Source organism: Aptenodytes patagonicus, chromosome 2, assembly GCF_965638725.1.
Source record: "Aptenodytes patagonicus chromosome 2, bAptPat1.pri.cur, whole genome shotgun sequence".
In the NCBI taxonomy this organism is placed as follows: Eukaryota; Metazoa; Chordata; class Aves; order Sphenisciformes; family Spheniscidae; genus Aptenodytes; species Aptenodytes patagonicus.
Window position 1 is genome coordinate 112,853,888 of NC_134950.1, and position 13,042 is coordinate 112,866,929.

Sequence of the window (13,042 nt, forward strand, 5' to 3'; positions counted from 1 at the left end):
TAAAGCAGAGAGTGACAAACAGTCCCAAAAGTTTCTTTCAGGCCTTAATGTGCTATAACAATTTTTGAAAGTGAATTTGTCCATGGTGGTAGAAGAGAAGAGTGTTTTAACAAGCAACTGTCAACTACTTTGGAGTAAAGTCCAATTTTAGATGAGCACTCAGGAGAATGAGCTATGGTATGGAGCTATCAGCAGTTCACAGATCCTAATTTTCCATGGGATCGAACAATATTATTGCTACAATACCAGTCTGTGCCTGAACACAGGCTGGAGAAAATAACCCTAAGTAAAGCTAAAAATGGTACTAACTCAAACAAACAAATGGCACGAAACATGTCCTCCACCACTTTTTTGACTTAACACCCATGTAAACACTAAAGCTATCACAGAGTTGAACTCTGCCAGGTCTCTGTGGACCACGAACTGTGTCCTCTGGCTTCCCTGCAGAACAATAAAGCCACCAGAGTAAAGTGTCCGCATGGCTAATCAGCTGAACACTAACTACTGAGACTCTGCTTAAACATCTATTTCATACAAAGACATTGCTGTTTTGTGCTCTTACACTTTTTAAAATTGAGAGCTTTTCATGTTCCATTAAAAAAAAAAATATAGGAGGACTACTCATGCCTACCTGCATTTTTGGGGAAACTTTACTCAGAGCTAATCACAAGAGCTGTAGCTGACAGGGCAGAGAGCTGAGACATGCCAAATAATCTCAGGGCATTCCCTTCCCTCCCTGTGCTGCTCATTTTGTTTTCACTGTGTCACCTATGGAGAGAAAAGGCTTCTCCACCTCACTTGATAGATTCACAAGTGCTTTGCAGGTAAACTCCAATGCCAGAAGTGGCTTCCAAGCCTTTGTTGTAATACAAATGAAAGTGATGATGGACAATTACGGAAAAATGTTCTGAAATATTTTCTGAATTACTACATCTGCCTCTGAATTTGCCTGCCAATTACTGCAGTCCTTTTTACAAGCATTTTCTTCTTCAGAGGGCGTCACGAATGCAGAGCTGGGCTGGGCAGTAGCAGGGAATCTGTGTTTCCAGGCTGTATTCCTACTTTCTCCCAGAAATTTACTGGGTGACCTACAGCAAGCAAATCACATCCCCTTTCCCTGTCAGTCCTTCCAATTCCAGAACAGGGGAAATCTCTCTCTTCTGAAAAGCACTCTCAGACCTACTGATGATAAGCGCAATGTACGAAGTAGATATTATTACAACCTCTCTTCTTCGCTGTAGGAAATCCCACGCAGATCAGACATCTAGAAAAGGTGGCTATAACTAAGGTTTGTATTGAAATATCTATATAAAACAATGCCATATAACGCACGCCACAAAAATAGCTCTTTTCTTTCCCTTCTCTCGCTGTTAAATTCATCTGAAACCCAAACCCCACGAAGAATTATATGCACGCTTAGCTTTAATCACAAGTAATCCTATTGATATCAATGAGAATACTCCTACAAGTACATTAAGAACTATGAGCTTTTGCTGTTTATTGCAATATTAGTAGGCACAAGAACAAAACACATATCCAGCCACAAGTGTGGTCTTTTAATATCTTCATGGACTCAACCCAATAGAGGATACCTATCTTCCGGTCCACTAAGGGTCACTCCGTGACAGGCTGACCTATTTTGAGAATTCCCAAAACAAAAAAAGCATTCCTGCTACAGGCTGCAGTCACCATAAAGATACTGCTTACCATGGCTGGTGAAACCCTCTGCCTCCATCGCTAGCATGATGGCAAATCGTAACACCCGGGCCTGCCCCGTACTCTCTTCAGAGCAAACAATATACACATAAGTTGTAGCTGGTCAGACAAGTGTATTTTTTTTAGCTTTCTCTTCCCCTACCCCAGCAAAAATGTTTTCACCCTTCTAAAATAAATTGAGAAAGTTTTTTTAATAACTAGATTAAGATAACTTGGGAAGTAGACAAAGTTTTGCATAACGTTGTAATCTTAAAACTTTAAATGATGCATGCAATGGCTAACACCTCTGTCTCAGTCTACCACTCCTCAGTAGGGCCTGAAAAATGCAGTGGATGCTCTCCATTCCCATTAAATTTTGGAAATCTACCAATGGCAGCAATCGCTTGAGAGTAGGAAAAAAATAGCTCTTGAATGAAGATTAACAATTGAGGTTACTCAAATCCCTCCTAACTTTAGAGCTCAGTATTTTTCATGTGATTGGGCATCGCAACACTCAAGAATCGTACAGGCCAGCCACTAGCCTGCTCTCTCATAAAGAGATAGTCTGCAAATCAATGTGATTTAGCAGTCAAGTAGTCCTGACATGCTACTCATCTGTTAAAATTGTCCCAAGAAACTGAAAACACCTTTATCAAAGTATCAGCCACTAGAGGGGGCATTTGGTATCCTACTTAAATCATACTGATAAGAAAATTAATTTAAAAAAAATTAAAGAGGTTACAGGAATGCTGTAAAAGCATATTTCCCACAGTACTTCAACTGCACATTAGGTCCCCGTGCAAAGTTTTAGGAAGAACAATGCTTTCTTTGTATATAACCAGACACATTGCAAAAGCAAACTCCACGTCTCCCCTTCCAATTCCTAGGTCTATCCCCATCAAACCCTACGATTTCTACAAGCAGAGGGGTAGTTTTATATGCCAAGAAGATGGCTAAATTACTCACTAGTTTTGATTTGCCTGTACAGTCAGACAGCTCTGAGCATGCCTAAACCTGAACCTTCAAGTGTGCCAACCTAGAGCCTGACATACTCAGGCTCATGCTCAGGCTTGACAAACAAGTAAAACAATGACCTACAAAATAGTTCCTATTTACAACTGTCTGCCTCTTTACAGATCCGCCATCACCAGATTTAGTGTTCCAAAAAGTCTCCAAAAGGACCTAAAAAACAGCCATCGAGTTGGGTCCAACTGCAAGCAAAGCAGAAGATCCTACTTGGCTCAAGCCACTCCAACTACTACCAATATTAAAAACATGTCTAAAGAGAAACGAATACATATTGCAACTCCCAGATCAGGTATTCCCGTCTTGCACATGGATGCGTAATGAATACAGAACTCATTAAAAATTATAACCTGACTTGATGTTGGGTCCACACAGTAACATTAGCTAGAGAAGGACACAGGATGGATTGTGCCAGTGTATTAGGGCCACTGTAGGTTCTACATACTTTGTTAAATCTCATTGGTTTGGGACCGGTGAAGCTGCTGGCAGTGTCTACAAAACTCATGATCCCCACCAAAATCTCTGTAAAAATAACTGTAATTGGTGAATAGGCTTTAAAAAAGCCTTTACTCCTCATAATCTGCCTTCAAAGATGTGGAGTTTGAAGCTTTTAGTGAAGCTGAATGCCTGCTCAGAGGAATATTTTAAATACACAACCTATTCAGAACCAGCATGACCATGTAATTGAGACAAAACAACCAAGTACCACTCTTAATTTCCTCTGCCAAATGGATCTACTTAATGTGAACCAGTATTTTACTTACAACTGTGGCTGAACAAACGGATAATGTCCCGTCAAAGGCAGGATCAGCACAACCGCCTAACTTTGCAACAGCTAAAACAGCGACTGCAAAGGTTCAGGAGCAGACAATACTCAGTCCACTGGATTTCTTCTGCAATATTTTGGTGAAGTGATTTAACAGTTACTCGTATAAGATAAGAGCTCTGTCCTCTCCTCAAGTTCATGCCCCTAACTGCACCATCCCTTTAAGTGACCAAAGAGGTCACTGAGTTCTGAAAAGAAGAGAGGGGCTGTACTGAACCACCAACATCCTATGCTACCAATGGTAACATTAAAGATATTTTAAAATGTAACAGCAATCCTGCTCATTACTTTATTCAACCTTGCAACTTTTTAAAATCTCAGTCTAAATCCCTTCTTTCCTCCTTATCTTCCGCTAGCATAACTCAGCAAAGCATTTTGAGGTTCTGGGAAAGAAACTCACTGTGTAAGACTCATTTCTATTATTTAAGTCATTCAAATCTCAGGCATGACTGTGGCCTCTCCACAAACCGGGTTTCAGACAAATCATCTTTTTTATCATTAGAAATGGAAAACACAAGGCATCCTACATTAGTATCATAAACACAAACACTACACATAGATATTTGTAAGTTGTCACTGTTTTATAGATGCCTGCCTTTGCTATCGGACAATAAATCTCTGTTCTTCCCTCCTGTCGTGGTTTAACCTCAGTCGGCAACTAAGCACCACGCAGACGCTCGCTCACTCCCCCCCACCCGGTGGGATGGGGGAGAGAATTGGAAGAACACAAGTGAGAAAAACTGGTGGGTTGAGATAAAAACAGTTTAATAATTGAAATAAAATGATAATAATAATAAGATAATAATAATAATAATAATAATAATAATAATAATAATAATAATAATAATAAAATAATACACAAAGCAAGTGATGCACAGTACAATTGCTCACCACCCGCCGACCGATGCCCAGCCAGTCCCCGAGCAGCGGCCCCCCCGGCCAGCTTTCCCCAGTTTATGTACTGAGCATGACGTCACATGGTATGGAATGTCCCTTTGGCCAGTTTGGCTGTGCCCCCTCCCAGCTTCTTGTGCACCTCCAGCCTTCTCAGTCAGTAGAGCATGGGAAGCTGAAAAGTCCTTGGCTAGTGTAAGCATTACCTGGCAACAACTAAAACATCGGTGCGTTATCAACTTTGTTCTCATCCTAAATCCAAAACACAGCACTGTACCAGCTACTAGGAAGGAAATTAACTCTATCCCTGCCGAAACCAGGACAATATCCACCCCTTATTCTATACCATCTGCGTCATGCTCAAGTCTCATATTTTCCAGTACATTTTCATTAATCACCACCCCCTTTTTTTCAATATACACACACACACACAGAGATATCATTCCCTTAGTCTGTGGGCCATCCCTCTAAAACGTTCAGTGGGTTCATTTAGTCCATGACTTCTGGCTCCATCTGTCGTAAGAATCTTTCAGGGCAGGAAAGATGGAGATGGTATGTGGTGTTGGATTGTTTCATGTTGAAGTCAGTTCTGGTACCATCATCACTGTGCTTTGCTTGGTTTCACTGAAGTTATTCTTCATTAGTCTGGGTGATTCTTATTGTAATAACATTAGTATGGCATATAATATTACTAGTATTACTAGTATACCTGTGTATTATTAGTATAACTATTATAACTATAATTAGTACTTAACATCACATAATTCAGATCATTGGCTATTCTCACCCAAAATCAAATCCCCTTGAGGTACACATCGGACTTCCCCATCCTTCCGCATTATCCACCAAGTGCACCCAGGTCCTTGAGCAAAAGCAATCCCACGGATGGGTCTGCCTCTGCCTGAGGCAGGAATAACCCAAACTGTTTTCCCCAACATATTTCTTATGTGCACTACAGGAACTTTATTCCCATCTACAGTACGTAAAAGTTCTGACTGGGCAGGGCCTGCTCGATTGGCACATCCCTGAGTATTGACTAACCAGGTGGCCTTTGCTAAATGCGTATCCCAATGTTTGAACGTCCCGCCACCCATTGCGCTCAGTGTAGTCTTTAACAGTCCATTGTATCGTTCAATTTTCCCAGAGGCTGGTGCATGATGGGGGATGTGATACACCCACTCAATGCCGTGCTCTTTGGCCCAGGTGTCTATGAGGTTGTTTCGGAAATGAGTCCCGTTGTCTGACTCAATTCTTTCTGGGGTGCCGTGTCGCCATAGGACTTGCTTTTCAAGGCCCAGGATAGTGTTCCGGGCAGTGGCATGGGGCACGGGATATGTTTCCAGCCATCCGGTGGTTGCCTCCACCATTGTAAGCACGTGGCGCTTGCCTTGGCGGGTTTGTGGGAATGTGATATAATCGATCTGCCAGGCCTCCCCATATTTATATTTCAGCCATCATCCTCCATACCAGAGAGGCTTTAACCGCTTGGCTTGCTTGATTGCAGCGCATGTTTCGCATTCATGGATAACCTGCGCTATAGTGTCCATGGTCAAGTCCACCCCTCGATCACAAGCCCATCTGTGTGTTGCATCTCTTCCTTGGTGACCTGAGGTGTCATGGGCCCACCGAGCTAGAAATAATTCACCCTTATGTTGCCAGTCCAGATCCACCTGAGCCACTTCAACCTTAGCAGCCTGATCCACCTGCTGGTTGTTTTGATGTTCTTCAGTGGCCCGACTCTTGGTACGTGAGCATCTACATGACGGACTTTTACAACCAGGTTCTCCACCCAGGCAGCAATATCTTGCCACAATGCGGCAGCCCAGATGGGTTTGCCTCTGCGCTGCCAGTTGCTCTGCTTCCATTGCTGCAACCACCCCCCCAGGGCATTTGCCACCATCCATGAGTCAGTATGGAGAGAGAGCACTGGCCACTTTTCTTGGTCAGCAATGTCTAAAGCCAGCTGGATGGCCTTTACTTCTGCAAATTGGCTCGATTCACCTTCTCCTTCAGCAGTTTCTACAACTTGTCGTATAGGACTCCACACAGCAGCTTTCCACCTCCGATGCTTTCCCACAATACAACAGGACCCATCAGTGGACAGGGCATATTGCTTCTCATTTTCTGGTACATTCTCATTTTCTCATTATACATTGGGGCCTCCTCAGCGCACGTCACCTCCTCCTCTGGCGATATTCCAAAATCTTTGCCCTCTGGCCAATCCATGATCACTTCCAGGATTCCTGGGCGACTGGGGTTTCCTATTCGAGCCCGTTGTGTGATCAGTGCGACCCACTTACTCCATGTAGCATCAGTTGCATGATGTGTACAGGGGACCCTCCCTCTGAACATCCAGCCTAGCACCGGCAGTCGAGGTGCCAGGAGGAGCTGTGCTTCAGTGCCAATCACTTCCGAAGCAGCTCAGACCCCTTCATATGCTGCTAATATCTCTTTTTCAGTTGGAGTATAGCGGGCCTCGGATCCTCTGTATCCCCGACTCCAAAACCCTAGGGGTCGACCTCGAGTCTCCCCAGGTGCTTTCTGCCAGAGGCTCCAGGTAGGGCCGTTCTCCCTGGCTGCGGGGTAGAGCACATTTTTTACATCTTGTCCTGCCCGGACTGGCCCAAGGGCTACTGCGTGAACTATCTCCTCTTTAATTTGTTCAAAAGCTTGTCGTTGCTCAGGGCCCCACTTGAAATCGTTCTTCTTCCGGGTCACTTGATAGAGAGGGTTTACAATCAGACTGTAATTTGGAATGTGCATTCTCCAAAAACCCACGACGCCTAAGAAAGCTTGTGTTTCCTTTTTGCTAGTTGGTGGAGACATGGCTGTTATTTTGTTGATCACATCCATTGGGATCTGACGACGTCCATCTTGCCATTTTCTTCCTAAAAACTGGATCTCCTGTGCAGGTCCCTTGACCTTACTTTGTTTTATGGCAAAACCAGCCTTCAGCAGGATTTGGACTATTTCCTTCCCTTTTTCAAAAACTTCTCCTGCTGTGTTGCCCCACACGATGATGTCATCAATGTATTGCAGGTGTTCTGGAGCTCCACCCTGCTCCAGTGCAGTCTGGATCAGTCCATGGCAAATGGTGGGGCTGTGTTTCCACCCCTGGGGCAGTCGGTTCCAGGTGTACTGGACGGCCCTCCAAGTGAAAGCAAACTGTGGCCTGCACTCCGCTGCCAAAGGGATTGAGAAAAACACATTAGCAATATCAACTGTGGCATACCACTTGGCTGCCTTTGACTCCAGTTCGTATTGACGTTCTAGCACGTCCGGCACAGCAGCACTCAGCGGTGGCGTGACTTCATTTAGGCCACAATAGTCTACTGTCAGTCTCCACTCTCCATTAGACTTCCGCACTGGCCATATGGGACTGTTAAAGGGTGAGCGAGTCTTGCTGATCACTCCTTGGCTCTCCAGTCGACGAATCAGCTCATGAATGGGAATCAAGGAGTCTCGGTTGGTGCGATATTGCCGCCGGTGCACCGTGGTGGTAGCGATTGGCACCTGTTGGTCTTCGACCTTCAGCAACCCCACAACAGAGGGGTCCTCCGAGAGACCAGGCAAGGTGGACAGCTGTTTAATTTCTTCCGTCTCCAAGGCAGCTATACCAAAAGCCCACCGGTACCCTTTTGGGTCCTTGAAATACCCCCTCCTGAGGTAGTCTATGCCAAGGATGCACGGAGCATCTGGGCCAGTCACAATGGGGTGCTTCTGCCACTCATTCCCAGTTAGACTTACTTCGGCTTCCAATACAGTTAGCTGTTGGGATCCCCCCGTCACCCCAGAAATACAGATGGGTTCTGTCCCTATATATCTTGATGGCATTAGGGTACACTGTGCACTGGTGTCTACTAGAGCCTTATACTCCTGTGGGTCTGATGTGCCAGGCCACTGAATCCACACAGTCCAGTAAACCCGGTTGTCCCTTTCCTCCCCCTGGCTGGAGGCAGGGCCCCTCTAATCCTCATCACAGTACTCATTTCTCACTTCTTGTACGTACGAGTCAGAAGTTTCTTCATTAAGATCAGGAGTAAGATCAGCCCTTCTACTCTGTCTGGGGAACTGCCCGCTGGAAACTGGAGCAGCAATTTTCCTGGAAGAACCTCTTTCTGTGATTGTTTTCCCTTGCAATTCACGTACCCGTGCCCCTAGGGCTGCAGTAGGTTTTCCATCCCACTTCCTCATGTCCTCTCCGTGGTCACGCAGGTAAAACCATAGGGTGCCCCATGGTGTGTACCCTTTATATTCTCTCTCTTGAGCAAAAGAACGCTTACTTCTAATAGCCGAGATACTGGTCCGTACAGGTGAGGAGTAGGACCTATCCTCTCTGAGTTGCTGGATCTCCCGGGACAGTTTTTCCACAGCCGAGACGAGGGAGGAAGAGAGACTTTCCTCATATTGCCGGAGTTGACTAGCCAATTCATCCACTGTTTGTTCCTCTCCATCTTTCCAGGTCATCACTGCCAATGAATTGGCGTATGACGATGGTGAGCTCCTTATAAACTTCCGCCACATGGGTCGTGTGCACTTGACTTCATCTGGATCTTTGGGTAGTTGTTCATTGTTCAGGTCATCATAAATCACCTCCAGCACAGCTAATTCTCTCAGAAACTGGATACCCTTCTCCATGGTGGCCCACTTGCTTGGGCGACATATGACATCTTCCTTAAAGGGATACCTTTCCTTCACGCTTGACAAGAGTCGCCTCCAAAGGCTGAGGACTCGTGTCCCTTTTCCAATTGCTTTGTCAATGCCCCCTTCCCTAGAAAGGGATCCCAGCTGCTTGGCTTCCCTACCCTCTAATTCTAGGCTATTGGCCCCATTATCCCAGCATCGGAGCAGCCAGGTGACAATATGCTCACCTGGATGACGGCTGAAATCTTTTCGTATATCTCGCAGCTCACTCAGGGATAGAGATCGGGTGGTCACTGCCTCGTTTATGAGTTCTTCCTCTTCTTCCTCCCTGATCAGAGGCCGGCTCTCCTCCTCCCGTTCTCATGATGGCCCTTCTCCAGGGTAGTCGTACAGTTCTTCCTCCGCTTCCCTTTTAGAAGAAGCTTCTTCCTCCCTTACTAAACGAGCCGACTTTCGCTTCCAAGATTTCTTCTTGTGTACAGGGGCGACTGATACCGGCACAGGCTGGTTCTTTGGTTCAGCCACAGGGCGTTTCGCTGGGGTCTGAGTGGCTGCAGTGCATGTCGTTTTACTGTCAGAGCCAGAGACCTTCTCTTCCCTTTGAGGGTACTGAATGGTGTTGAACAGGGCTCGGTAGGCATGGGCTAGGCCCCAGCACGTTGCAATGATCTGCATCTCTCTGGAGTTGCCAGGGTGACAGCATACTTTGTCCAAATATTCTACTAACTCTTCAGGATTCCGCACTTGCTCAGGGGTGAAGTTCCAAAACACTGGGGGTGCCCATTGGCCTAGGTACTTGCCCATCTTGTCCCACACACCCTGCCACTCATAACTATTCAGCCTTGGGGCAGATCTCTGGATGATATTCTTAAATTGCTTATCAACTTTAGACAAAACCGAAACAATATTCCCAAGAAGTACCAACAGAAGTATCTTAACTGCCCAAGGCTGTTCAAAATACTGAAAAGTTACTGTAATGAAGGAGGAAACATCATAGAAGAAGGTAGTGACACTGCCATTCTGTATTTCCTCTGTAAAAAAACTCTCAGAAAAGTTACTGCAACTGCTAGTTGTCTCCATGAAATGGTATCTGTGGTACAGTAACGGCTTCATTGTGCAACCTACATACCACACTAACGTCAAGGTCAATGTTCTAAAAACAAACCTCACAAGCGAGACATCACTACTCACTGCAGACCACAGCAAACTGCAAAAACCAACACCAATCTTTAACATGTAGAGCAGGAAAAAGAGCACGATGCAGATTATACAAATCAATATCGAGAACAGAGAAACCAACATTGTGACCCACAACTATTAACAGATATAAGTTCCTTAATACACTCTGGTTAATCTGTTATTATCTCAAACCCTTCGTGCCCCATGTTGGGCGCCAAAAAGGACTGTCGTGGTTTAACCTCAGTCGGCAACTAAGCACCACGCAGCCGCTCGCTCACTCCCCCCCACCCGGTGGGATGGGGGAGAGAATTGGAAGAGCACAAGTGAGAAAAACTGGTGGGTTGAGATAAAAACAGTTTAATAATTGAAATAAAACGATAATAATAATAATAATAATAATAATATGATAATAATAATAATAATAATGTAATAATAATAATAATATAATAATACACAAAGCAAGTGATGCACAGTACAATTGCTCACCACCCGCCGACCGATGCCCAGCCAGTCCCCGAGCAGCGGCCCCCCCGGCCAGCTTTCCCCAGTTTATGTACTGAGCATGACGTCACATGGTATGGAATGTCCCTTTGGCCAGTTTGGCTGTGCCCCCTCCCAGCTTCTTGTGCACCTCCAGCCTTCTCAGTCGGTAGAGCATGGAAAACTAAAAAGTCCTTGGCTAGTGTAAGCATTACCTAGCAACAACTAAAACATCAGTGCGTCATCAACTTTGTTCTCATCCTAAATCCAAAACACAGCACTGTACCAGCTACTAGGAAGGAAATTAACTCTATCCCTGCCGAAACCAGGACACCTCCCATGGTGAGACTTGTGCAGATAAAGGCTGCAGTGGAGCCTCAGCAGCTCAGAATACGTAACTGACAACTGTCTGCAATGATTTGTCCTCCGAGTCCACTTGGATCCATTGGCTTTGGTAAGGATTAAATTGAGTCAGAGAAAGAGCGTAACAGTGTGGCCAGACAATGGCTTGTGAGCCAGACTTACAGGTCACAAGCCATTTGACTACACTTGTTTCCAGGCTGGATGTTTTTTCCTCCTGACCACATGGATTTTAGTTCTGCAGTCTGGAATAGGAAAGTTTATTCCAGATACGTATATAAGCAAAAATAAGGTGATATAGGAGCTGGAAATTAAAAATAATAGTAATGAGCACATTGTAAAGGAATGTACTTTGAAATTCTTTTTGTTAGAATGACAGAATGGTTTGGGTTGGAAGGGACCTTTAAAGATCATCTAGTCCAATCCCCCTGCTTGTGGGTGTGATGTTTCCCTTTTTCCAGTCACTGGGGACTTTGCCTGATTGCCATGACTTTTCAAATACGATGGAGAGTGACTTGGCAACTGCATCAGTTCTCCCTGCTCATGATGATTCTCTTCATGAAAAGGGCCATCTCTGTCAGCATGACAGTATGAGATTCCCAAAGGCAAAAAATGAAGAGTTGAAGCCTTATTTATTAGTCATTTAACCAAAAGAAACTTAATCTCCAGGGCGATCAGCACCTTCATGCTTCCTTAGGAGCTGATAACGTTGTAGCATCTAGGATAGGAGAACTTCCCCTCCCATGTTTTAGAAACAGGAACATTGTGTTTCTGATATTGCAGGACATTTGATGCTGGGAAGGTACCAGCCAATTGATGGGGATAGTGGTAAGCTGCAGTGGACCAGCAGTTTTTCTAAAAGGTGCTCTTTCAACCTGAGTACATGAACGTAAGAAAACTGCTGACCTTGCATTTGAAAAAAAAAAAAAAATGCATCATGCATTTCCCTGGTGCAAAATTAGGCCTTCTTCAGAGACAGCATGGAATAAAGACTGTGTTCTCCATCTCTGCCCTCCTAAGAAAGCAGCATCCTTTCCAGTGGAGTCTTAACAGAAAAACTGGACTCAGAGCAGCCAGAGAATGACATTGCCATATCCCCTGCTCAGAAGGCAAGAGGAGAAAGGATGTGAAGCTCTTCTCTCCCCTAAAACAGAGGACCAGCCGCCATCAATCCACTTTAAGCCCTGTTTATATTATCATAGAATACAGATATTTTTTATGGTTCTTTTGCTGTGTATTCATTGTGTCTATACTGCAAATATTACTAGATCAGGCTGGTTGTCACCAGGACCTATCCAGGAAGGACTGGGTTGGAAGCACCTGTCAGAATACTGTTATTTTTAAGTAGTAAGCAGAGTCAAGCAAATGACCTGTTGATTTTGAAAAGATTTATTCAACAGCCCTTAGTCTTAAGGCCTCGTTACAGATGCCAGACATATAGGAACAGACAGTATGTCTTATCTTTCTAAATACTGGGCTAAGTGCAAGGATAGCTATTCCACTTTACTGTGTAAGTAAGTAAATGTAAAATAGATTTCAAAATCAAAGGTTTGCTCAGCTGTTGCCATATGAGAAGATTACAGAGTCCAAATGAAAAACATGTTTCCCAGAGCAAACATTTCCAGCAGCCATTGGTACCGGTTATCCTGACTTCTGGATGAGGAACCTAAGACATCTAGGGGCTGTTTCTAACAGACTGCACTCCAGGCTACTCAGACTGCAAATTCAAGTACTCCATACTAATGTAAAAAACAGGCCTACTCCGTCTTACATTGGACACCAAGAATGAAAGCGGACAAAGCCTATGGTTACCTCCAATTCCAGAAGTGTACCACTTCATTTTATAGCCTCATCACTTAACAGTGAATTGTCAACTGTACAGAATCCACCTTTATCCTTTCCTGCGAGTTTCTCACAGATTTTTGCCACTAGAGAATC

The 13,042-nt window shown here is 44.6% G+C and overlaps 1 protein-coding gene across 1 annotated transcript in view; it reads right to left on the bottom strand.

The window, feature by feature from the left end:
- Nucleotides 1–13,042, bottom strand: part of BLVRA (biliverdin reductase A) — a 38,380-nt gene that overhangs the window by 21,596 nt on the left and 3,742 nt on the right. The window lies entirely within an intron of this gene.